Genomic DNA, 27236 nt, shown 5'->3' on the forward strand with positions numbered 1-27236 from the left:
AGCCACCCTAGTAGTGGTGGGAAGTAGATTCTTGTGGCTTTAATTTATATTTCCTTAATGACTAATGATGCTGAATATCTTTCTGTGTGCTTATTGGCCATCTGTGTTTCTTCTTTGGAGAAATGTCTATTCAGATTCTTGCCCATGTTTTTTTTTTTTTTTTTTCCCATGTTTTTAATTTTTTAAATTGGGTTGTTGCTTTTGTTGTTGTTGAGCTGTGAGAGTTCTTTATATATTCAGCCTATGGGACTCTTATCAGATAGATGATTGGTAAATATTTTCTCCCATTCTGTGAATTGTCACTTCACTTTCTTGATAATATTCTATGATGCACAAACATTTTTAATTTTGGTGAAGTCCAATTTATTTAGTTTTGTTGGTGTTGGTTGTGCTTTTAGTGCCACGTCTGAGAATCCATTGCCAAATCCAAGATCATGAAAAGTTACTCCTGTGTCTTCTTTTAAGAGATTGTTTTAGCTCTTACAGTTAGGTCTTTGATCTATTTTGAGATAATATTTGTATATAATGTGAGGTAAGGATCCAACTTCATTGTTTTGAATCCTTTAAAATATCTGCATAGCAATCTGTTCCATAATTTATTTGACCAGGTTTCTACTCAGATATTTGGGTTACTTCCAATCTTTCACCACTAAAAACAATAATACAATAAGCATTCTTGTATTTAGTCATTTCCTACATATCTGGGCATATTCGTAGGCTAAATTCCTAAAAATGGAATTGCAGGATCAAAGGTTGATTGCCTTATTGCTCTCCCTAGGGGCTGAGTGGATGGCTTCCAGCACTGGATGAGGATATGTTTCTCTACATCCTTGCTAATCTTTGTAGATCTTTGCCAACCAGATGGGTAATTTTAATTTGGAATGTTCTTATTATGAGCAGGGTTGAACACCTTTTAATATATCTTAAGAGCCTTTTAGAATTTCTTTGCTATGAATTTTTCATATCCTTTGCTTTTTTTCCCTATTGGATGATTGTTCTTTTTTTTTTTTAATAGGAGTTATTTGTAAAGCAAATGAGGCTTCTGTCTGTAATATGCTCATCATTTACCTTTTAGCTCTATCAGTGATGTTGTTTTTCTTCTCCAGATAATGTGCTTCACTCTTTTTAAGATTTTTGAGCTAAGTGACTACTTAAACCAGCCTTCCCTACCCCATTATTGTAATATTATCTTCTGGTGTTTTTATGATTTCAGTATATTGTTTATTTTTGGTATAACTGGAATTTATTTAGTTATATGGTGTGAGGTAGGGATTCACTTTCCCCTCTAGGTAATTGAGATGGTTGTTTTTGAGGTCAGATATCCTTAGTTTCTCATAGCAAGCAAAGCAGTAAAAGTTCAGTCGTGACCTGAGGGAAACCCTAATCCACTTCATTGTTTGGTCCAGCCTGGAAAGGGGCATCTCTGTGCACTGGAACCAGAAGGTGGCTCATTCTCAGCTTTACCTGCTTGAGGAAGCATGGAGCGGTGGTGAAGAGCAAGACTCTGGAGGCAGGCAGACAGTATAGAAATGCTGCTCTCTTAATACCTAGTTGTATGACACTGCTCAAACTTTCAATCTCTCTATTGTGTTTTTCCCTTACCTGCAAAATAAGGATGGCAAGAGTACCTCTCTCATAGAATGATGCTGAGAGCCCTGCAGGGAAACTGCTCAGCTCAGTGCCCGGCAGGAAGCGAACACAGCAGAGCTGGTGCTATCATCATTGCTACTGTGGTCATCATCTGGACACTTAATGGTGGCTCCAACTGCAGGGCTGCCCTTTCCGACATCAAGGGGCTGGCTGTGGGCTCTTCCACCTGGAGTGGCACCATCATTTCTCCAGTCTTCTTCCAGAGGAGCAGATGGTGACCTAGGCCATCTTTGGGGGGGGGGGGGTTCTGAGTTCTTTTGTGCCTTATGCATTTCTCAGTCTTTAAAATTAGATAAACTCAAATAAAAATATAAATCAAATATCACCCTCAAGGGAGACGAGATCTCACAAAGTGTTAGTACCAAGCAAGCTTGGTGATTTGTACGTAGTAAACTGAGATTTAGAGTGAGAAAGTGAATAAATAACCCCAAATGGATGATTTTCTGGTTGACCAGGACCCAGGGCCCTGCTGCCCTAAGTAAGGTTTTGACCACACAGGCACAGCCCCTGGCTCCACTGTCATCAGATTGCGGTGGCAGGGAGACAGGGCCCCAGGGCTTGCTTCAGTCACCTCCCTCCCCAAATTTTAAAGATGGATAATACAACCACCTTCTTATTTAGGGAGATGGCATCATTCTCAAGGAAGGTCCCTTGGCATCACCTGCTGCAAGATCACTTGGCACCATACCTAGCCCTCTTCTGTCTTAGAAGTGTCTGGGCAGTGAGAGACCTTTAAGCTCTTACAGACTGGAGCTGTGTTGTTTCCGGAGTCTCAGGTCAGTAGTTGGATTTCAGTAACCCCTACTTTCGGTTATTTTGTGACCTTTGGTGAGGCAGGTACTGCTTTCTCTTCCCAGCCTCAGGGAAGGGAGATGCAATTCAGAGAACAAAAGAAGCAAATTCTTGCCTTTTGAGTTTAAAAGAAGAAATAGATGAACAGATAGGGCCTCCGTGGTTCTCAGGTCTGGGAAAGCGCCCCCAGGGAAGAAAAAGAGAGTTTAGGCTCTGGTGGGTCCTTCAGAAGGGACTCCAGGCTCCCATTGTCCTTGGGTAAAGGGTGGCAAATCCCAAAATCCCAGCTGGGCTGGGCATCTGAGTTCCGGGGGATCTCTGTCTCGCCTCACCCAGTGTATCTGGCTCTGGACTAGAGAATACTGCGTTTGGGAGGCTGGCCTGAGGTTGCTTTGCAGGAGGTCTCTGATCTGGGGGTGGATTTAGTTTTTATGGGGCTTGAAGCTTAAGCAATATGGGACCCTCTTTATTATTTATTTTCTTAAAAGATTTTTATTTATTTATCCATGAGAGACACAGAGAGAGAGAGGCAGAGAGGCAGGGACACAGTCCTGCAGGGAGCTGATGCAGGACTCTATCCCAGGACACCAGGATCACAACTTAAGCCGAAGGCAGATGCTCAACCACTGAGCCACCCAGGTGCCCCTGGGACCCTCTTTAGGACACAATTCAAAAGGATGAGTTCAAAATTAGGTATAGGCGAGATTTCTTTTGGGGGTGATGAAATGTTCTGGAATTCGATAGTGGTGATACTTGCACAACTTTGCAAATATAACTAAAACCACCAAATCATATCCTTTTAAAGGGTGGATTGTATGGTATGCGAATTAGATCTCAATTAGAAAAATATGCTAAAAAAAATTAGGCACAGGGTTCTAGAAAAGCCAAACAAGAGAGGGCCCCAAATGAAGCTGCGTTTGCCTGAGTCTTTATGCACCCCAGTACGACCAAGAGTGGTGTGGACGGAGGGCCAGCAAAGGCAGTCCTGCTAGGAGCTGTGGTCTGGGGACAGGGCCCCCTTGCGGACCAGATCTTCCCTCCTCCCTGGCCTGCCTCCCATACCAGGGCCTGAGTGAGCTTCCAGGAACTTTTATACAATCCTGGAGGAAGAGTGGGAATTAGCGGTGACAAGGCTTCAAGGTTGTGGGATGGCACCAGGAAAATAAAAACATATTTCCTGTGCTCCTGACTTGAAAAACTGAGGGTAGAACCCGCTGTATGTGTGCAAACCCTGGTTTGGAGGAGCTCAAGGAGGAGGAGTCCCTCAGGCAGGGCAGGTGATGGTGGAGCTGGGAGGGCCTACAAGCCATGTCTTCTGTGCTGAGAGTTGGGGGGTGTGGGGGGCGGGGGCAGGTGGGGTTGGGTCTCGCCAGAGGGGACCCCGCTTTTACCCTCTATAGTGTTGGGTAGAGAAACAACTGCAGTCTGGGCAAGCAGACGAGGCCCTTTGGAGGCCAGGGATATGCCACTGTCGTATTTATAATCGGATCTTTGTTTATCTTGAATCAGACCGGGCTCTCTGCATAACTTCTGTTCCTCACATTTTGAAGATTTGGGCCCAAAACACATTTCAGGGAATAAGGAGAAAGCTCATGTTTGAAAATGAACCAGCAAAATAAATCATTGTGTTTCTGACATGATGCCCATTGAATACTTTTCAATTCTTAGCTTTGGCAGCCACGTTTGAAAAAAGCACACACACACACACTCACACACTCACACACTCACATACACACACAAAACCTATCACATAATTCTTTCTGAAAGGCTCATTCAGCAGGCCTATCCCTTTCGGTTCCCAGCCCCCCCTTCCCTTTCCTTCTCTCTCCCTCTTTTTTTTTTTTCTTTTAAATCAGCCCCTCTGGTAAGAGGGCAAGTGTACATACAGTCTTCCTTTGTGTTTGTAAAACAGAGCCATATCAGTTGAGCAGTAATGATAACATTTGTAGTTATGCAAGCAGAGATAACAGTAATCAGATCTCCTGCTCTTGGCAAAAACCAATGGCCACAACCTCACCATGGGGTGGGGTGTTCTGCTGAAAGGGGAGGGGAACGTGTCTGTGTGTTTTTGTTTTACCAAAGCCCCCAGCACACTTTTTCCCCCAGCATACTTTTTCCTGCCAGAGGCTCTCCAGTTAAAGCCCTCCAGAAGTTGTCCAAGGAAGGGGACCCTACCCTAACCGGAGATCTGAAGTTCCCCTCCTTCCTCAGAGTCTCCTGGCTATTCCCCCAAACAGCCCCCCAACCCCAGCATCAAATGATTTAGGGCTTCCTTTGCTTCCCAGCAGGTAATCTGACCTCTCTATATTGGAAGGAGTAAAGGCTAATGTATTCACTCAAGCAGAGGCCTGGGGAATGGCTGAACCAGAGCATCAGTTTGCAATGCCATTTGGATTTTTTTAAAAGAAAGGTGTTGTTCTGGAGTTGCCCTGATACCTTCCAAATCTGATTTCCCTGAGGGGGTTTCTGTTGCACTGTTACCCAAACAACATGCAAATATATTGATTTCTGGGAATTTAGACGGTGGCAGAGGACTAGAAGCTGCAATTGCCAACGTATGCCAGGCCAAAACCGGAACCCAGGCACGTGTGGGTTTGATACCGTGGAGGCCAGGATCCTCAAAATGTGAGTTCTGTTTGGGGATGGTGAAGTGAACTCCTTATTAGGTGTTGGGTATCTGAGCTTCTCTGCTGGTTGGTTTCTCTTATTTTGTTCTGAGGTTGTCATCCAGTTATTCTGGGGAGAAGAAAATAGTGTTGAGTTCTCCAACTAATGTCTCCGTGTGGCCCACATGCCCCATCCTGGGGCAGTTGTCAAGGGACATATCTCAGTTCTTATCTGACCCGGGTGGGGAAACGTGAATCCACACCAATCACAATTTTCAACAAAAGGGAGACCCAACTATTTCTCTCTTCTGTCGGGAGGCCTTCCTAATTATGTGTAAAGTGAAATGTGGGTCTCCCCACTTTCCTCCTGGACACCTGAAGAACTACTGCACTTTCTTCCCACCTTCTACTCATCTCTACTGCCCCCCCCCACCGACCCTCCAAGAAACCCCAAAGTAGGAATCATGAAAAGCAGCAACAGAAACCATGAATTGCTTGGGAGTGGGGATGGGGGGGTGGGGAATGGGGATGGGAGAACGACATAAGGGAATACATTTTGTTTGTTTGATTGATTGATTGATTGATTGGAGTTCGATTTGCCAACATATAGTATAACACTCAGTGCTCATCCCATCAAGTGCCCCCCCCCTCAGTGGAGTCTTCTTTTTTTTTTAAGGATGCATTTCCCTCCCCGTCTCCAGACATAAGTGTTTGAATTAAAAATTATACTTGGAATGCTGTGCAGATGTTGGCATTTGCAAACCAAATACTATTGGCCTGAGGGTTGCTAGGCAACCCGTGCAACCCAATCAGCGTGGGCTTTTACACGAAATCTGTTCCAAGAGACCAAACCAAGCACCCATCCCTGCTGTCTGGTGCAGGGGGCTGAGGCGGGGGCTCTCTGGGGGCCTCAGTTAGGAGCTCAGCTCTCCTGGCTTTCTTCGCCCGAACACGCATTTTAATTTCACTGTGTCATTTCTCATTATCTGTCTGCACAGAATCCCCTTTTTGGTTTTCAGAAATAATTAAGTAAAAAGCCCTTTCACTCACTGCATTTTTGGCAGCGATAAAGACATTTGAGGCATTTCAGACCAGGCGGGGGCCGGTATCAGAGCAGACTTTGAAGATGTTCGTTAAAGGCGGTTCTGACAAACAGTGGCAAACAGACCAATTAACCCTAGAATCGAAGTCCTGGCGGCTTTAAACTCCCTTCAAAAGAAATTAGCCCTAATGTTAATAAAGTGGGTGTTAGACCATTTCAAAATACCAACTTCAGCAGACTGAGTCCACTGGAATGGAATTATTAGTTGTCTTGCCAAAAGAGGAGTCTTGGGCTGGTGTGAATTTTTGTTACAGTTGCTGTCTGGAAGTTAGAGAAGAAAGAAAAAAAAAAAGTCCAAACCACAGTGGGAACAAAACTTCCAAGCGGGGTAGTATACAGGTTTGTTGAAGAAATAAAGACCTTGCTGGCTTTGGGAAAGAAGGAGAGTCAGGAAAGGAAGTGCCCAGAAGTGTGTCCTCCGATGTGGGGATTTGTGGTCAGAATCAGGATTATGATCAGGCCTCCGGCTCCCCAGTGATAAGCCTCACTAATACTTCTCCCCTGGCCGAGGAGGACGGGTAGCTTAGCTGTTGATTCCTTATTGATTTTTCAGATCTCACGGGAGACAGGCCCGGAGCGTCAGGCCCCGCAGGTAGTGCTAGTGAATTGTCAAGACCCGGGGTATCTCTTTGTATTGTCCTGACACTTGCTCATAAGAGAAAAAGGAAATTATCTGCCTGGGCGATCGTTTTCATCGGCGGGGGACGGTACAAGTCGATTTTTGGTTATATTTCCATTTTTGGCGCTTGCGTCTTCCTTACCCTGGTCTTTTTGCTCAGAAGAGAGAAATAAACCTTTTAATCCATGTATTCTCCGAGGAAAGAATATTTGCAGTCTTGTCCTGCCAGCAAGAACTGTGACAGCGCGGGGGAGGAGCCCGCAGCCCCAGTGCCCGTCGGGCAGGGGGAGAGGGAGCAGTGTCCCTGGGGTGGGGGCAGCCTGGGGGTCTGAGCCCTGGTGGGACGAGGCTCTACCCAAGCCCTTTCCGTCCAGGTGTGGGTGGATGCGGCCGGGGCCTGGCTTGACAGGTCTGAGAGGGAATCAGGGCTCCCTTTCTGCAGAATGGTACTGAAGATCTATGCTTGCCCTCATCCCACTCTCCCTACCGTGCCCAGCAGTTTCCAGGGGGGGATCCCAGGCTGGGAGAGGTGACTTGCCCAGAGGCACGTGATTATTGAGCACCCCACTTCTCTGCCTTTAATTGGTTTCAACCTGCTGGGACCCAGGATTTCGTTGGAGGTTGGTCACGGAAGGGTCAGGCTCCCGGAGCCCTGCATGCTGCTCGGGGCTCACGCTGGCTGTAGGTTGGGGCTGGGATCCCGCCGGGCCAGGGCCACTGGGATGGGGTGAGGCTGTGGCCCGGGCCAGGCAGGCGGTCGAGGCATCTCCCTCCACACCGTCTCCAGCTCGGTTCTATCTCCACTTTCTCAGGCCCTGCCTTATCTCCCCCAGATAATGCGCTCCTCTCCCGGCTGCCACATTCTCTGGCACCCAGCAAGGATGAAGCACTGACTTGGTGGGGAAAGGGAAAAACCCTCAGTGCTGAGCACTGACTCTCTTTGTTGCTTTAAGAGGCTCCTATGTTGTTTCTCCATGTTAATCTAGGAAAAACAAAGTTCCTGGGTTAGTTTATTCACTTGGGAGAGCTGGGGTAGTTGTCCCATGGGGGGGAGGGGGCGGCTCTCCCTCTTTGCTTACCCTGTGGGTGATGCCCAGTTCTCTGCATAGAGGATCCTCAACTCAAACATCCAAAGGCAAATTCCTCTATTTAGCTAAATTCTCAGTTTAATGTCTAGTTCGAACCTCAGAATTGGCAGAAATCCAATCAGTCAGCATGGGGAAATGTTCCTCTTTTCTTGGGGTTGGGTCTGAAAATCCAGCAGGTGGGGGGTGATGAGACCCCAAGGTGATGAGGCTGCAGAAGCCAGGCTTTTACTAGCCACCTGTTCATACTGACTTCCGCTGAACTGTCCATCATCCTCATTCCCTTCCCTGAGCCTCCTCCAGGTGTCATGCTTTTCTGTCAGGGCACCCAGAAACTTCTGCTGCTCTCACACTAGGGGCAGGGGACTTTTCCGGGGATTGGGGGATGAAACTGCTTACACACGGTGCAGTCATTTTCTTACTGGAGTTGAGCCATGTTCTTGGGGGCTCTGCCTAGGAGGGGGTGCATAGGTCCCTCCAGTCCAGGGTTCCAGAAATCATCCTTGAATTTTCTCATTTTCCTGCCACACTTGAATCTTGGGGTGGGGAGGTTGTAATTTGGGACTCCTTCTTAGGGACCTGCTATTTTTGACTCTCCCTCCCTCCCAACTTGGGAATGTTTTTTTCATAATTGAAGCATAATTGATATTCAATATTGTATCAGTTGGAGGTGTACAACATAGTGATTCAACTTTTGTATGTGTTGGCAGATGACCGCCTCCATAGATTAGTTACCATCCGTCACCATATAAAGTCAATACGAGATTATTGACTGTGTTCCCCATCCTCTTCATGACACCCCCATGACATATTTATTTTTTACCTGGAAGTTTGTATTTCTTGATCTCCTTCACCCATTTTGCAACCCTAGTCTTCCCCTCATCCCCCATCCGCTTGGGACTCTTCATCCAGTGTGAGGGGCAGGACTCATCTTGTTTCTGTGCAAACTCCCTGTTTATGCCCTAGCTTGGTCCTCTTAGACCTCTGCCTTCTGGCTGAAAAAAAAATCACACACACACACACACACACACACACACAAAACACACTTTTACTTAGATGTAATTTACACATCATAGAATTCAACCATTTTAAGTATATAGTTTGCTGAACTTTTGTAAATTTATAGGGTTGTGCAGCCATCACCACAACCTAGGTTTAGAAATTTCCCATGACCCTAAAAGGTTTCCTTCTGCCCATTCATAGTTAATCCCTGCTCATCTATGGTCCCAGGCCACCACTGACCTACTTTTTGTTTCTATAGTTTTGCCTTTTCTAGAAATTTCATATAAGTGGAATCATACAATGTATAACCTTCAGTATCTGGCTTCTCTCTCTCTCTATATATATATCTATGTATTTATCTATATATAAAATAAACAGAATATTATGTATGTACAGAATATACATAAAATATATGTCTCTATATTTGTCTGTGTATCTTAAACATACATATACATGTGTGTATACATATACATGTATATGAATATTTTAAACTTCCTGGATGCCTGTGATTCACATGATCTGCAGATGAGGGTTGGGAAACACGAGTCTCCATTTAAGAAATCTGGCCATGATTGGAGGCTATGGGTCTGGTGGTGGCTGGCAGGGATGAGTTGCTGGGGAACTTGTTTGATCTAAGGCATAAGAGCCTTGAGAGGCTTAAACACTGTTAGAAGGGTCACTAGTGAAGGAGAGGTTGAAGATGCAGGGCGGGTGCTGGGTGATGAGCTGACCGATAGCATGGGTCTTTAAGATGAGGAAGAGGCTAGAGCCCAGATCTTGGGGAAAGAGGCTCCCTTTGGGTGGGAAGAGGGATGGTGGGAAGGACAGGCAGGTTTGGAGATTTTGTGGACTTTGAAGACATTCCCCTCTTACTAAGTCGTCTTCTTTCTCTGTTACCTACCAAGAGTCAGGAGGGTATAGTGTAGATGGGAAGTTTGCCCAGAATGCAAGTTTGAAAAAATTCTTGCAGAGACTGGAAAGTTGAACCATTCAGGGACTCCAGGCAGAATGAAAGACCCAGGTGGTGGTGCTGAGTGTGACTTCATGATGGCACCACCCTGGGTATGCCATTTGCTCCAACTATGCTCTGTGGTCTGAGTGCGTGTGGGAAGAAGCCAGCATTGGGTGGATTTGGTGTTTAAGTTTCACCTGGTGACAGAGGTGGAGGAACGGGTGAGGAATGTAGGTTGTGGGTAGGAGAAAGCGTGAATAAAGCATTGAACTCAGGTTGAATATGGAAAGCAGTGGAAAGATGGAGAAAAGTGAGGTGGGTCTGGGACCCACAATGGGACCCACTGAGGGCGAATCAATGGGGTGCTGAGAGTCCTTGAAAGAGAAAGCCGAAATGAAGGGAAGCTCCCATCTCATCTGGAATTTGTAATCAGAGGGGGAGCCTCCTGTGGTGAAGGCCATCTGGTGGCTGAATGGGAGTGAGGAAAAATGATGGAGATGAGGGGTCAGGTATTTGGGGAGACGGGTGTAGGAGGGCTGTTCATGGGCATGGCGAAGCTTCTTCCAGGTAACGGGACTGCAGTAGAGAGGGAGTGTGCTGGAATGACCGGGGGGCTGTTGGATGGGAAGAGGCAGCAAGGATGGAAGGTGCAATTAACCTATTTACCTGAGACCCCTCAGGTAAGGTGGTCTGAACACCTCGAGAGGGTCAAGTTGTTCTCAAGAAAGCTGTATTGGGCCTGGAAGATGATCAACCTTTATTGGAGATGATGCTGTTGGGAGCAGTGGTTTCAATGGAGACCAGGCCTCAGATAGGGCCAGCAGATCCCAGCTGGGGATGAGTCGGAACTCGCCGGCACCTCCTTCCCACCTGTTCAGGCAAATTGGGGTGAAGAGGAGAAACCAATCACAGGTGTAATCTACCCTCACAGTTTCTCTAAAAGGAACAGCTCATCCATGTTTTAAACCACTTAGGGCAATTGCCTGTTTCCCCAGCTACAGTAAGGAAAGGAACTAAAATTACCCGTGACGCTTTTCTGGTCCAATCTGTATTCCACCATTCAAGCTTCCTCTCTGTTGTCCTGAATTCCTGCTGTGTGTGCTGCCGTCCGAAGGGCTGGAGGTGGGAATGAATGATGTGCCTTCACCCAACAGGATGGGCTTTCACTATCCTTACTGTTTGCATAGGTTTTTGGTGGTGGTCACTTGTTCTGATGAATGATATAAAATAACCAGTGGAAAGTCTTCTTTATGAAAAGGGCAAAACACCCCACCCCCAAAAAACCCCACAAAGAAATCTTTGTTTTGTGGAGGATAAAGGCTCCATTTCATCCATCTAATGATTTTTTATTTCTGAAGGTTGCATGCTACTTAATGCTTCTGTTTGTCCCTCTCAGATCCTACAACCTTAATCTTTCCTGTATATCTCATAACCTCCCAGCATCTGAAATCACCATGTTGCCTGCGACTTCTAGACAAGGGAGAAATAACGATTTCGGTTGTGTGGGCTAGTCCACCACCTTTCATCCAATGAATCCATGTCCCAGAGTGACTTTGTGATGGATGGTGAAAACCTGTTCTTCCTATGGTGGCCCCAGGTCCAGCACACTTCTCTTAAGTGAGCATCGCACTGTGTTGAGTGAGAGTACAAGGCTCAGAGGTAGGTATGTAGTTTGATTCTATGTGACTTTTACCTTATGCTCTGACTTTGAAGCACAGATTGTAAATGCAAATCCATTGCATTTTTTTTCTGGGATCAAAAGATTCCACTGAGTTCTTGAGTGTTGTCTTATAGACATCTTGAAATGGGGCTGTTTTAATGCATGTTGAATGAAAGAATACAGGACCCTTCACTGAGTCCCTACCCTGGGTCCATGGTGCATATTTATGGGATTCTCTGCCTGGTGCCCTCCTGTCCTATCAACCTGGGGCATGGACGCACCCCAAATTCTTATGACTATTGCAGGGGCTAACATGTTCTAGTGTGACCAGCACTGTTGGCCACTGTCAGGTGGTATTGGGTAGCCGCTGACCCAGGCTGGGCCAATCAGTCCCTTACTTTTGGATTTGGGAATGGATGAGGGTGGCCAACTTGTCCCAGTTTGTCCAGGACTTTTTCAGTTCTGGCACAAAAAGTTCCATGTCCTGGCTAACCCCGCCATCCCCAGTTAGTCGCCCTAGGCTGGACAGAACATTAAAGCCAGTTTCTCTCCATCACTGAAGCTCTAAATTAGTCTGTAGTGAGGGAGAATGTGCTGATGTGTGTGGAAGCCCTGGCAGAGAAGGGAAATGGAGAGATACTAGCCTCATCTTTGAACTTACTGTGTGCCCTGTGTATGAACCCTCCTCACAGCCCACTAACCACTTAGTGGCATCACACTTTTTGCTCATTTATGTTGAATGGAGCTTTGTCACCTCAACCAAAGGAAGCCTGATGGCTGAAATGCTCTGTTCTCAAGCTGTGCTAGGTCTTTCCTTCTCATTTAACCCGAGGACAACCCCTGAGCTAGACGGTAATGTGAATTTTTACACACAAAGAGACAAAGGCTCAAAGATTTCGAGGGACTGAGGGTCAAGTTCGCCAAAGTAGAAAGATATAGAATTGGGAGTGACATCCAGGCCCAGAGACTTCAAGTTTGGGGTCTTACTGTCACACTGTGGCTGCTTTTGCCATTGATGCCTGAATCTGTTAATACTGGCCAGTCTGACATCTTATTCTGAACACCAGCATGTCTGGAAAGGGGCAAGAGACTAGTTTACACACATATTAAAATCCAACTTGCCCTTTATGATGGCAGAAATCTTTGGTGGCAGCTAATGGTTCTCTCACATTTGCCCCTCACCAGCATTTTACATATATATGAGCTAATTGAACCTCTACAGCAATCCTATGAGTTATGGACTATTTTATCCTCACTTTATAGGTAAGGAAGCCAAGATGCAAAGAAGTTAAGTAATTTGCTAATAAGTGATAGGGTTGGAAGTAGGAGTCCAGGCAATGTTGTTCAGGGGTCCCTGTACCCCCATCGCTTCAGGGCATTTGATGATCATCCCAACCCTGAAACCAGGTTAGGAATCAGGTGTGTCACTTCTCTGGCTCTTGGTGAGTGTTCAGTAGTGAGGGGTACATCAGTCTAGGTCCCCCTCTCTAGATGTATCACTCACATTTCAGTTACAGAGAATAGAATCAATTCATGTTGTTTAAGCAAGAAGTGTCTTTGGTTTTGCTATGTTTCTCCCAAAGTATTAAATGGCTTACAGAATCGTGGAGAAGGCTGAGGAAGCAGGCTAGGTTGAGCATCCAAGGACCAATCTCAAATCTGGAGTGCAGAAGACTGCCAAAGAAATATGGGCTCTTCTATGAAAAGGAAATCACTGGCTCCTGCAATCCAGAAGCCCCTCCAAGCAGGAGGCCACCACTGCTTCCACCAGCTCCAGAACCGGCCCATATGTGCCATAATCCACAGCAGCAAAATAGATGCCCTTACACTTATGAAGCTCGAGACCTAGCACGGCTACAGGAAAGCTAAATGGCTCTAAGGCTACGCTTACCAGTAGAGAGAGTCAGTAGAAGTACTACTTCCACCTCCTTCTACCTACTTCTACTTCCCCAAACATACATGCTTGCATCTGATTGGCTGAGACTAAGTGACATCTGCAACCCTAGTTGCACAGGAGTCTGGGAAATGTAGTTTGTAGCTTTCTAGCCTCTACCACTCAAGTAGGCATTCTAAGAAGGGGAGTAGAATGGTGTTGGGTACCAGTGGTCACTGGGTACCAATCTGCCACCCTAGGGCTGCTCTACTGGCAGGGCTATCTGCAGGATGCTGATTGGAGCTTCTGGGTAGAACTACTAATGTTCTGGGTGCCCAGGTGAGGAGTAGGGGATGGGCATGACTGAAAGCCAAACTCTCCTAACCTCCTCTGCCTTTATAGAACTGTGAGCACGTCCGCTGGGCAACATGCCCCCTCTGGGAAGCAGCCTTCTTTGCATGTCTGGTGCTAAGTGGAGTGGGCAATGTGGCATGGTTTGAGGCACTCTGGACAGAGGTTCTGGGTACCCTTTGCCACGGACAACGTGTGACACTGAGCATGCTTCTTCTTTAGTAAATGAGGGGACTGGTTGAGGCCTCCCTCTCGTCACACTTAACAACCTCTAAATTTATAAGAAACAGACTCACTTGTGGTCACTTCATTCCAGAGCTACATCGGAGAAATAACATATTTCTTTTCAATATCAACGTTGTCAAAACCACAGTATCTGGGTTTGCCTGGTTTCTGGTAAAACAGTGGCCGTTAAAACTATGTCAGTGCAGACGTGGACATAAATAGATAATAAATCCTGATAGGTATATAGGACTGCTATATTTGGATTCAAACCTGTTAACCCTCACAAGATAAAGCTCAGTCTGATGGCTCAGCTTCCAAACTGGGCAAAGGTTCAGAAGTGAAACGTTTGTGGATTTCATTGCTAAGAAAACAGAAAGTAGGAGCAGTAATCTCGAGTGTCAACACTGATGCTGAATTTTTCTGTTGGAGTCCAGGCCAAAATTGGTCCCCTAGTCTTTGGCCTTGTGGAGGTCAGCTGTGAATTCCTAGTGTGAATAGCCTGACATTTTAAGGGCCTAGGGCCATTTTTTAAAAAGCTGAATATTCATACAAAGACTAACGTGTAAGGGCCAACATTTAGCTTCTGTTTAAGAATTCCTAGCAGTCAAAGTGACTTTCCTAAGTATAGGCAAGCCCTAGTTGAAGAGAGCCCAAATATGCAAATTTTTGATCAGGGGCTTTACATGAGAGTATTTACATGGAAAAATCTCTAGTATCATAGCAGTTAGCTTCCTTCTGCATTTTACATGAATAAGTCACTCTTGACTCTCCAGACATCCTTCCTTTCCAGAGCATGAAGCCCCCCAGTGCAGGCAAAGCTCTTCTCCAGGAATGTGTATTTTTTTGGTTGCTTGTGATAGTTGCCATTTATTTTCTGAATTAAGAAGCTCCTGAGAACAAGAGGGAAGCTTCAGGGTCATCTCGCTCAGCTCTCCAGTTGGAGAGAGGCAGTCGGGGAATGAAGTCAGAGTAGGAGAGCCTTGTGGGGGATCCTGACTGCCAGTCCTGCCGCGTCCCTCTGATGCTGTTGTCCCTTGGCCAACTGTACCTCCCACTCACCTCTTGGACACTGAGTTTCTGCCGTTCAATCAAGTCCTCCCCAATCCCTCTGCATCCCCCAGTTTTTCTGTCTTTCTTAAACAATGTGTATTGTGTTTCCTGGGAAGATTTTTCCCTAGAGGATCAGCACCTTGGACATTTGACTCAGTTGGTTTTCGCAGTTGTCCAGCTTCGCTTAGCTTCTGAATCGAATTGGTGCTTAATTGTTGATTTGTCATTTGACCGAATTCCCTTCTCTCTTCTCTCTATCTGCCTCTACACCACTCCTGGAAACGGAGAGGTCTTGGCCGGGCCAGGGGTGAGGAGGACACCTCCATCGGTGTGAGCAGTTTCTCACCCAGAGGAGCCAGTGGAGGAGAGGACAAACAGAAGGCTGTAGGTCCTCCAATCAAGGAGCCCCTGGCAGGTGTTGAAGGCAGGAGAGTAGACTTTGAGATAGAAGAGCGCAGCCTCAAAGGCCGGGCCAGGGAGCTCAGCTCCAGCAGGATTACTCCTTTATGTTACCGGAGCCAGTGAGGGACTCTCGGTCTGGTGCACAGGCCAAGATGAGCTGATGGCATCTATTGTGATTTTAGCGTGTGTGTGTGTGTGTGTGTGTGTGCGTGCACATGTGAGCATGTGTGTGCAGGGACCTAGGAATGGCATGAAGCTTAAGACACTTTCCTTAGTGATGGTTCCCAAACCATTTGGAAGCATTCAAGACCCATGTCACACAGCAGGCCACGTAGTAAGTATTAAATTTTGGTGGATAGAGAGCATGCTGGTAACGAGGGTGCCCAGATCTAGCCCTATGCCTGCTCCGTAACTTGGCCATGGGGGTCTCCGTTTGCTCTCTTGTAATGTGAAGGGATGGGACCGAACAATTAAAAACAAGACAAATTAGAAAAGAAAGGTAACGCTGTTGCAGGAGTGTGCACAGAACAGGCGAATTTCTACAAAGCAGACACTTGAATTTGTGGTGTCAGAACCACCTGGGTCCAGAAATAGAACAGTGCCAGCACCCAGAGGAGACCTTGCATCCCCCTCCAGATCATTCCCACCTTTCTCTCCAGAGGCAGCCACTGTGGTCTCAACAGTTTGGGAGTCTCTTTCCGCCGTCACACGGAGTAACTCTTGCCATAACTGCCACGGACAGAAGACTGCCAGGGCCCTGGCCACAGCTCTTAAAAACTGCAACTCTGTTGACAAAATTCTTTCACATCTTTTTTTTTTTTTTTTTTGAAGATTTTATTTATTTATTTATCTGAGAGAGAGTCAGAGAATGGGGAGGAGAGGGAGATGGGATCTGAGGCAGACTCTGCTGGGTACAGAACTGGATGAGGGGCTTGATCCCCTGACTGTGAGATCATGACGCAGCCAAAACCGAGAGTTGGACACTTAACTGACCGAGCCACCCAGGTGACCCCCCACCCCTCCTTTAATGTAGTTTTATAACAACGAGTATGTGGGGCCTGGAGTTTTCCTTTGGCCATTATCTTTTTTTTTTCTTCTTTCTTTCTTTCTTTCTTTCTTTCTTTCTTTCTTTCTTTCTTTCTTTCTTTCTTTCTTTCTTTCTTTCTTTCTTTCTCCTTTCCTTTCCTTTCCTTTCCTTTCCTTTCCTTTCCTTTCCTTTCCTTTCCTTTCCTTTCCTTTCCTTTCCTTTTCTTTTCTTTCCTTTCCTTTCCTTTCCTCTCCTTTCCTTTTCTTTCTTTTAATAACTGAGGATGATCAACTGAGTTTCTGTATCTGTGCTCTCCCCTGGGTCCTTGCCACTATGTTTCTGATATTGTACTCTGGGTCAGAAAAATTCCTGCTTTCATCCCAAAGCTCTGCACCAAGTATAGAGATATTTTTTTCTGGTGCAAAATTGAGTTGGGTGGGTACATTATGGTACTAAGCTGTTCCTCAGGGCTGCCAAATTGTGACTTGGCTTGTGTACTTATGCCCGTAAAAGGTTGCCTTAAACACAGAAAAGGGCAAGCATCATGATTAAACACATACACGTGCACGCATGCGCGCATGCGCACGCACACACACACGCCCAGAAAGTGTGGCCACCAGCATAATACCCACACGATGCACCCATTCAAACGATGTTTGCAAAAGGAAATGGATTTGAAAATTCTTTGAATGGAAAAAACGGGGCTGGATACTGTTCAGAGACAAATTTGTATGCGAGGTTTTACTGAAAAGCTGGCTTCCAGCAAAGCTTAGGATCATTTCGCTGCGGCTTTCACTGTGTTAGAGGTTCCTAACCTCTTCCAGTTAGTGACGCAGCTGGAACTTCTGATCGCTCATGGGGGAACGAGTGACCTTTGTCTCTTTCAATCCACCCATCAGCTCAACCTTGTTGGGTCATGCCTACCCATGGGCTCCCTGCCTTGGCACCAGAGTCTATCTGCTTGCATGCCCACACAGGTACACACACATACACGTGTGCACACGCATACTCCAGCCGCCTTCGCTCTCTCTCCATTCCAGCCAAGGATACTTCTGCTTAGCAATCAAGACTGGTCTGCTGGTTGGAAAAATGTTGAAGATGATCCTAGGGGTTTCCTTCTGACCCCGAAGCATGGAGACATGTTTGTAATGAACTGAAGCTCACACTCCATTTCCTCCCTGCTAGGGCAGATACAATTTTCACCACGTGGTGCCTTTCATGGGAGTGGATCACACGTGGAGCTGGAGAAGGTGATAGTTGTGACTTGAGGGGCAGGGAGGTGCCCGGCTCCTAAACCTGTTCTCTTTTGTCCATCCCACCTGCCTGTCACAGTGACCAAAGTGTGCCTGCTTTGCTCCACTGCTAAGGGCTGTGAAAGATTTTTGGTCATCAGGAGTTTCCTATTAAGAAGTGTGCATCCTGGGACGCCTGGGTCACTCAGTGGTTGAGCATCTGACTTCAGCTCAGGGTCGTGATCCTGGGGTCCTGAGATCGAGTCCCGCATCGGTCTCCCTGCAGGGAGCCTGCTTCTCCCTCTGCCTTCTCTGCCTCTCTCTGTGTGTCATGAGTAAATAAATAAAATCTTACCAAAAAAAAAAAAGTGTGCATACCAGTCTTTATGGACAATCCTTTGTAGAGATCAGACTGGTGAGGAGCCATGGAGAGGGGTGGCAAGGGGCTAAGGACCACTTTGCTCGGTAAGACCCAGGTGGAATGCTGGACTTCGGTATCACAACAAGTAAAAGGGGACATCCTCGTTCCAGGCAAGCACCGGTGACAGATGGGTATGGTCTCCCACCCGGCCGTGAATTCACTGGTAGTCGGTTTGAGTCTTTCTGGAGGCTCCATTAGGTACTGATGACAGTCGGTTGAGGGCCTCCCATGGGTGGTGTCCTGCCTGTTTGTCACTTGGTGCTTCTATTTCTCCGTGGTGAGAAAGAAGGCACAATCCCGGACTGGCGTGCTCCCAGGTACAGACGATGACCCGTAGGGACACACCACACCTTGGTGGGTGTCCTTGATCTGCACAGAGGAGCGCGCCTCCCCCAGGCCGCGAGGGAGCTGCAGAAACCGGGAATCCACAAAGCCACGCAACCTCCTGAAAGGCTCCACACAAGCCCTTACAAAAACATGCAGATTTTTAGCAGAGGTAAAGCCTAGTCGTTCTCGAATGTGAGTCCACGCAAGACTGCAAACGAAAATACAGGGTGAAACCCGATCAAACCTGGCCCCTCTCTCCCGGGCTTCCTCGGGGCGGAGGAGATGTCTGTAGACTGGAAAATGTAATTTCAAGGGGGCCTGGAGAGAGACAGCAATAAAGACCCGGGTGTTTTATTGCCCATTCTGAGGGGGAAAGGCTTAGGAAGTGCCTTCCTTAATGGATGAAATGAGAGATGGTTCTAGAGGACGGAGCTTGATAAAAGGAAGGCGGCCGAGCTCTCCACGGGAGGGGCCGTGCTTCTTGAATTAGTTGGACTCCACGAAGGGGTTACTGTAAGAGGACTCGTGGGCTGTTGGAGTTTCTATTGATCCGCGGCGACAAGCAGAGATGAGAGAAGCCTGGGGCTGGTTATCAGCTGGATGGGGGCGTGCTGGGAAGTGCCCGACCAGTGGCTCTGACGGGGGTGCACAGAGGCCCCATCTGCAGGGCCTGCCCATTTCCGTGGTGTAAATACCCTGGCCCTGAGGGACTTTGGGTTCCCAACGTGACGTCATGGGACACTGGACAGAGACACAGGGTGCGCTCTCCTGGACTGGGGCGAGCTGGCTCCAGCCCAGCCCAGCCCTGCTTGAGCCCCTCCCTGCCCCCCTCCTCCCCCGATCAGGGGTTTCTCTGGTGTTGATGGGGGGGGGGGGTGAGGGAGCGGGGAACAGCTGGGCGGCTGGTCCTTCCCCAGCCAGGAGCTGCTGGCCAGCTGCAGGGTGGCAGGCCAAGCCTCGGGCCGGGGAGGAGAGCCAGATGCAGGCCCCTCTCTCCCGAAGCTGGGATGTCAAGGTGTGATGTTTGAAGATGATTCCCGAAGAACCTGAAATGGCTCAGAGAAATTCCAGGAAGCCCAGAAGATTCGGAGCAACATGGGATGCGCACTGCAGAGGGTCTTTCGGGGGTCGGGGGGTGGTGGGGGGAGTGCCCATTACTTGAAATGGACTCTTCAGGGATGTGTGAGCTGACGCCAGGGAGCGGGATCAACGGGGGTTGCGGGGTCACCCCTCTCTTGGGCGGCGGAGACTGTTTGGAAAGACCGGCCCTGGCTTCCCTTGGAGCTCCTCTCTGCACTCCATATGTCTTGCATTTTACAAAAGAGCAGCCCTGAATTAAAATGCTCTGTCCTATTACCCCTGAAGTACAATCATACTTGTCAGACCAAATGTGCTATGTTTAGGCCACTTATGAGGCACCTTTCCTTTGAGTGTAGGGTTTCAGTTCTCCGGGCTGAGGAGTACTGGGGAGCTGCCCTCTTCCCTCACCAGAAGCCATGCGAGTCCCTTGACCCTTGGATGTGGAGCAGCCCTACATTTTGAGGGTGTCTCAGGGGAGATTTTGATTGGACAAAGGTTGCTGTAGCTAATGATAAATAAATTATCAGAAACCTAAGATACAGCCATCTCCCCAACACTAAACAAGAAGAAGAAGAAGAAGAAGAACAACAACAACAACAAAACTACAAAAAAGGGAAATCTGTGGTTTAATGGCTTTTTCCTGTTTGCTATTTTTCTCTAATTGATCCCATGCTTACAGGACACTTATGTCTTTTGAATCTAAAGACGAGAGAGCTAGGAGGTCCATTATGCAATTTATTGTACATGAATTTTTTGCTAAGTGCTGGAAAAATGAGTAAGAAAATGAATAAGAAATAAGAATCTCTCTCTCCTTAGGATCGCCACTACTGAACAAGGCTTCACTATAGGAGGATTTCCATGGATGATAATGGCCAGTAGATCTAGTGAATGGTATCCATGCCAGCCAGGTGCCCTTCTAGAAGCTCTATGAGCACTTGCATTTCATTAAAACCCTTTCTATCCTAATTTCAAGTTTGGCGATGAGGAAACAGAGACACATAGACAACATGCAGCATGTTGGGGCAGTTGGCACTTAGGTCAGGAGGCAGAGGGGAGCCACGGGCAGTGTTCGGTCAGGGTCATGATGCAATCAGAGCTATGTTCCCAGAAAGTGATGTAGAGGAAGGTGGATTGGGAAGAGAGACCATGAGTAGTGCCCGCTCCAGTTTCAGGGTAGAGGTCACGCAGGTGGAAGTAGTGGGAAGGGAAAGGAAGTTAATAGGATGTGAGGAGTCTCATGAAGAAAAACATGAATGTCAAGAGGAAGTGTTCTGAAAGGCAGGATGGTGAGCCCAAGTAGAGCTTGAGAGGAGGCAGGAAGAAATGGGTGTATTCTCCATGGGTCTCTGGTGTTTCCGCACATCTGTGAGCATGGCCACTGAGAGTTCTGGTTTCAGACTATCTTCTCAAGGGTGTTTGTCCAGCAGATAGCCTTGGAGGCTGGAGGTAGTGTTGTCCTCTGGAGCAGAAGGTAAGTTCGTTTGCTGTCCGGTAAAATAATGATAATGTCCACCTCGCAGGTCAGGCAGCTTGCTGGCAGCCCATCCACAGCTCTCCCGCCTGCTGTGCCGGGAACAATAGCATCCTTAGGCTCTGACCCAGGAGTCTCGTGTCTCCTTCCAACATTCGTGAACTGGTGGCAGGCTAATGAGTCAGCTTGCAGCTGGGGTGACATCTCAGACCCTTCACAGCTCTTGACACATGGCAATAGACATTTAGGTCTAGGAAGGCCAAGGTGACTTGCTCCACGATGGAGCGAGTTGATAGCCAAGATAAGACTTTTTATTTTTTTAAAGATTTTATTTATTTATTCATGAGAGACGGGGGGTGGGTGATGGAGAGACAGAGAGAGAGAGAGAGAGAGATGGAGAAGCAGGCTCCATGCAGGGAGCCTGACATGGGATTTGATCCGGGGTCTTCACGATCAGGCTCTGGGCTGAAGGTGGCACTAAACCGCTGAGCCACCTGGGCTGCCCCCAAGATAAGACTTTGTCTGAGATGCTCCCAACTCCTTCTCTAGAATTTTCTCCACTGTTGCATGTTGTACCTTGGCTTCGCTATAGGAGGATTTCCATGGATGATAATGGCCAGTAGATCTAGTGAATGGTATCCACGCCAGCCAGGCGCCCTTCTAGAAACTCTATGAGTACTTGCATTTCATTAAAACCCTTTCTATCCTAATTTCAAGTTTGGCGATGAGGAAACTGAGACACACAGACATGGAGTGCTGGGTCTGAAGTCACGTAGCCTGGTTCCTGAATTCCTCAATCACCTCCTATGCTGTCATGGGCTCATCAAAGTTGGAGAGTCCCATTTCTAGAAGTGAGCAAGGACAACTTTCAGAGTTTATATTTGCACTGGATGGGTCATAATAGAGAGGAAGGCCTACAATGTCTTTTGATCGTAGAGTCATGATGACATCCAATAGGATTATTGTGGTTTATAAATATGTATGTATTTCATTTCTGATTTCCTTCTGAGCTGAAAAAAGTGCATATCAGTAAGTTGACAGAAAATATCATCTGTGGAGAGAGAAAGGGGGAGAGGAGAGGGTCAGGAACACAGGCCAGCAGGGACAATTCCCTCAAGCGAGAAGGAGTAGGAATTCAGTTTTGGCTTTTCTTCTGAGTCATACCTAACATGTCCTGGGCTCTTACTGCTTGCCAGTGACCATGCAAAGCATTTCACATGTATGGTCTCATATGAACCCCCGGGACTCTGTTCATCTTGCCGATTTTACTGATGATGAAACCAAAGGCAGAGAGGTAACGTCAGACGGCAGCTATATGTCATAAACCAGGATTTAATCCCATGCAGCCTCCCTTCAGAGTCTGTGCCCTCAACATTGCCTTGGCTGTGTGATCAGGGAAGCCTCCATGGAGGAGGTGGTTTCCAAAGACTAAGCCGACTTGTGGTAGGAGAGTGGAGAGGGCATCCAGGGTAGAGGGAATAATGCCAACAAGGGCACAGGTAGGTATCTGATTGACATTGGGTAGTGGGGGCTAGAGTCCGAAAGAGGGCTGGATCACACTGGGAGAGTGAGAAGCTAAGGAGGGGGCTTGAGATGGTTTTCAAGGAGGAGGAGCATATAATTAATATGCTATAATAATATAATTAATGCTGCTGTTCAAGACATCACAAAGTGGCCAGAAGACAAGGACCTCAACTAGGCTCCAGGTTGGTTATGGAATCCTGCCTCTTGCTTTGTCCTGCCTCCCTCCTTGCTCGCTTGCTGTCTGTGTGCTGCCAGCTGTGGGCCCATTAGCCAGGAATCCTCTGTGGTCTCCAACAAGGCTTACAGTGCTTCAGCCTAGACTATTAGGTCTGAATGTGTGCCCCAGGTAGATGGAACCTTTGCTCGAGGCGCAATCAGCTGCTCCACTCGGGAAGGTACCCCTGCAGGTGATCAGCTCGTATCTGAAACATTATTCCAAAGGGCGCTCTGGCAACGTACCAGCTGCAGGGCTTCAGCCGTACACCTGCAATCAAAACCAGGGGCTTTTGTCACTAGCGTAACAGGTGAGGAAAATGACTTTCCATTTGTCCCCGCTGTATGGGGATTGGCCTGCAGCATGAAGCCAACACATCCCCACTTGTGTGAGCACGTAGAAGAATGCACAGGGAGTCCAACAGTCTATACCCTTTGGAATGATGCCCCGGGCTTGATGTGGAACCAGCCCAGTCCAGCCAATGCTTCGGAGGATCTTTATTGCCCACGTCCAAAGCTTGAATATTTGAAACATTGACCTTGAGTGACATCAGCCCTTCATGCAAGTGGGATTGAAGCACCTAAAAGGGGGACTGCTGAGATGTCCTCATGCTCACAAAACAGGAGACCATTTTTGTGCCAGTTTTCTAATAAATGTCTGTGTGTAGAGCAGATTTGGTCTGGAATTAGTTTCCGTTGTAAGCTGGAAGGGAAGTCATGGGGAGGAGAACATAGCCCACCTACGTCCAATCATTGGAGGCTACTGATATTTACCCAAAAGATCCTGATCATTGGGAAGGACCAAATTCGACTCGTGTCCATTGGGCACCCTCATGGAGGAGGCAGACATGACTAACATGTTTTTCTTATAGGTAAGGAAACTGAGGCACAGAGGGGCAAGCCAGCTCATCCCAGGCCACATAACCAGGAAATGCTCGCTCCAAGATTCCAAATGTCAGCCTCACTTGTTCTGCTAACGCAAAATGTATCTGTCATTCCTTCCTGGTCATGAAAAATTAATCTGTAGGAAGGAAAGAGTGGAGATTATATATGTGGAGTTGCTATTTAAAATCCATGACAGTCAAAGGTCTGTATTTTTAGAATTCATTGCCGGGGGCAGGTGAAATCATGCATAGGCCAGGCCCAGCCCTGTGGCTTCACTCATCCCTTCCCACTCTAGGGGATCCAAATATAGTTTTTTTTTTTTTTTTTTTTTTTTTTAACATTGGTGCCTTTCCCTCCGGCTTATTCTGATCTGATTTTAAGGGCAAGGAAAAACACTGAGCCTGGCTTAGGTAAAATTGGAATTCACCTGCCTGGTATTTTTTTCTTCTTATAATCTAATATTAGTCTTGGTTCAGAGAAGGTGGATTGATGAGGCCGGCGTGGTAGAGGTCTCCAAAGAACTGATGTCCCTTTTTCCTCAATAAGGCTTAGACCAATTAAGCTTGGTCAGAGCCATCCATGGAAATTCCATCCTTCTTTGCTGATGAGTCATGTATGGGGGACTGCAACCCCATCCTAGCCAATAATGGGGCGTTAGGGGAGCAATTTTGGGAAAGATTTCCTTCCTGATCAAAGGTAGGGAGCATTATGATGAGAAAGTGCCTTTGTTCCTACCCTCTTCCTTCTTGCTTGGATGGAGCACTGTCATGTGAGGACACGATGTCTGGTGCTGAAGCAATCATCTTGTGACCTTGAGGGGGGACCCACCAACATGTGAGGATGACAGGGTAGAAAGAACTGGGGTGTTTGGTGGTGGTGTTGAGCCACCTAACTAATTCTGGGGAGGCTAAACCTTCAGTTTCCCATATTGTTATATGAAACTAATAATTTAAGCCACTTTCAGTTGGACAGTCTGTTAGTGTAGCTAAAAGACTAGTGTAGCTTTCCTAACTGCAAGATTGTTAATTAGTAAAGAACAAAACAAGGGAAGAATGACTAATTCTCTGATGGAAGACTCAACCCTGATGTTCATGAAATACCCTGAGAACTTAACTAATCCCATATTCATAAATCTGTGATAGGCCCATAAAATGTGACAAAGTATTATTAAAAAACTGAAGAGACGCCTTGTCTACCTAATAAGAGATGTTCTGTTTATAAGTAACTGAAAAATCAGTGAAAGGAATCTACTGGCCCCTCAAGTGAACGGTGAGAAAGTAAGCTTCAGATATGGCTTGATCCAGGGCTTGATATGGTGATGCTATGAAGCCCTAGTTCCTCTTCATCACTCAGTTCTGCTCTTCGTAGAGCTGACTTTATGTTCAGACTCCAAGCAGCAGCAGAAAGGCTGTCACCAGCCTCGACGCACATTCTCCGTTGTTTAAGTCCAGCCGTGAAAGGAGGAGTTCCCTCCAGGACACCGGCAGGACTCACTGTTTTGGTGGCCCTACCCGGGCCATGTGTCCCTGGGGGAATGCGATGCTTTGACTTAGGCCCTCGTTGCCTGCCTCTCCTCAGTACACGGGTAGAGGCAACTTCGCCTGAAGGTCCAGAGGCTGAAAATGGGAAGAGGCTGCATTTCCAGAAGAATCTGGGGACTGATACGGAAGGTGAATGAATGTTGAATGGCCCAAACTGGAGATGTCTTCTCTGCCTCTGCAGGTCCTTTAAAAAGTCTGCTTCCTGCTCCAGTGCCGTCGATCTCTTCACCATTCTCATTTTTAAACACACACGTGCACACACACGCATACACACACCCAGAGTGAAATGCCATCACATGCACATTACCAATCACCTTCCTTTTCTGTGTCATTTTTCTTGACATTTTTATATGCAACAAGCAGAGAACACTCCAGCTATGGGAAGAATGAATGCAGAGAGGTCTTCTCAGACCCTGCCAGCCTCACAGCGTACCTAATTAAAATGCATGCCTTGGAGAATTACAGCACAGGGCACGCAACCTCTAGTTTTTCTCTTGAGTGATTGGAAGCATAAGCTCACGAAGTGACCAGGAGCTACAATGATGAACGTTTTACTGTGGGTGACAAAAGAGCTTGGAGGAAGACAAATGCTGGAATGACCCTAGTTGTGACTCCATTTATCACAGTTTAGCTGGAAACAATGGATGCTCTTTCCTGGACAGCTGTAACAAGGCCTAGGGTGCGTCCGGGGGAGGCCACTGAGACCCTCCAAACAGCTGCTGAAGGCAGCGGTGTCACCCATCCATTCTGCAGTGTCTTCTGGAATGTGGGGTCTCACACGGGGAGGGAGATAAGCCATGCCATTAGGGGTAACGCAGATAAGGCCCTTTTCACTTTCGTGGCTATCAAAGTATTTGTTTGTATTAGGTTAAAAGAAAAACCAAGTTAGCGTGCTGAGCTTTGATCTTATGGGGTTGTTGCTGAAGAGGGGGCCCAGGCGAGCTGCTCTCTGCATCCACTTTGCACAGGCCTCCCGGGCCACCAAGTGTAGCACCCAAGTGTCATGTGCATGTGGCAAAAGTTTCCTCTTCCTGAGCTCGGGGTTCCCTTCTCAGCTCATGGGGTTGTCAGCGGAGTTCAGCTCCTTGTGGCCGAGGGGCTGAGGCCTCTGCTTTCTTGCTGACTGCCCTTGGGGGTCCTGAGTGCAGAACCTGGTCATGCGGTCGCCTTGAGGGTGACCTCCCTCACCCTGCAGCTCTCTCCTTGAAGGGCGACTCTCTCTCCAGTCTGCTGAGATGGAGTTGTACACAGTGATGGGATAATAGGAGCGACTGTTCCATCCCCTCTGTTGTGTAATGTCATCTCTTCAAGGGGGTGGCACCTCACGTTCAGTGGTCTCACTTGCCACGGAGGGCAGGGCTCACCCTGAGCGAGTACAGCAGGGGGTGGGAATCTGGGGACCATTTCGGAATCCTACCTCCCTGAATTTCTCCCTGTGCTGGTCGATTTTGTGTCGTCAGCCCAATGGGGCCGGAGTGGGGACACCCAGATGTTTGGTTAGCTGTTATTCCTGGGAATGTCTGTGAGGGTGTCCCTGGAGGATATGTATCCACAGACACGTCTCTGTATATGAGCGATCCCATTGGCGCTCATGTAATTATGGAGCTAAGGAACCTGGGCTCAGGAGGGCTGGGGGTACAGATTCAGTCTGAGTCTGAGTCAGAGGGCAAGACCGATAGATGTCCCAGCTCAAAGAGAGTCATGTCCAGGGAGAAAATTCTTTCTTACTCAGCCTTTCATTCTCTTCAGGCCTTAAGGTCTCCCCATTGAGGACCACCCATGTGGGGAGGGCAATCTGCCTTACTCAGGCTACTGGTTCAAATGTTAATCTCACCCAGAAGCCATCACAGACACACCCAGAATCATGTTTAACCCCCAAATTTGGCATCCCATGGCCTGGTTAAGTGGACGTTATAAAATTAACCATCAAAGGGACAAATCTCTCTCTCTTTCTGTACGCACACACACTCTTTCTTTCTCTCTCTCTCACTATTCTGTTTTTCTGGAGAATTCTGACCCTCCTTCCTTGTGTTCATTCACCAGCTACTCCTTTCACGTCCCATGCCACATGTCATGCTAGGTCCTGGACGTGCCGAAGTGATAAATTACATAGAGACCTGCTTCCTACCTTTATGACATTTAGACT

At 47.4% G+C, this 27236-nt stretch overlaps 1 long non-coding RNA gene across 2 annotated transcripts; it reads right to left on the reverse strand.

Moving 5' to 3' along the window:
* Positions 1–7993: 7993 nt before the first annotated feature.
* LOC140620532 (uncharacterized) lies at positions 7994–13428 on the reverse strand. 2 transcript variants are annotated; one of them, XR_012020291.1, is made up of 4 exons: positions 13360–13428; positions 10832–11018; positions 10475–10678; positions 7994–8849 (listed from the first exon to the last, which is right to left on the reverse strand). It is a non-coding gene; the product is annotated as an uncharacterized lncRNA (long non-coding RNA). The 2 variants fall into 2 exon arrangements; XR_012020292.1 differs by lacking the exon at positions 13360–13428 and adding an exon at positions 13067–13349.
* Positions 13429–27236: the final 13808 nt, after the last annotated feature.

This window comes from Canis lupus, chromosome 29, assembly GCF_048164855.1.
Source record: "Canis lupus baileyi chromosome 29, mCanLup2.hap1, whole genome shotgun sequence".
Taxonomy (NCBI): Eukaryota; Metazoa; Chordata; class Mammalia; order Carnivora; family Canidae; genus Canis; species Canis lupus.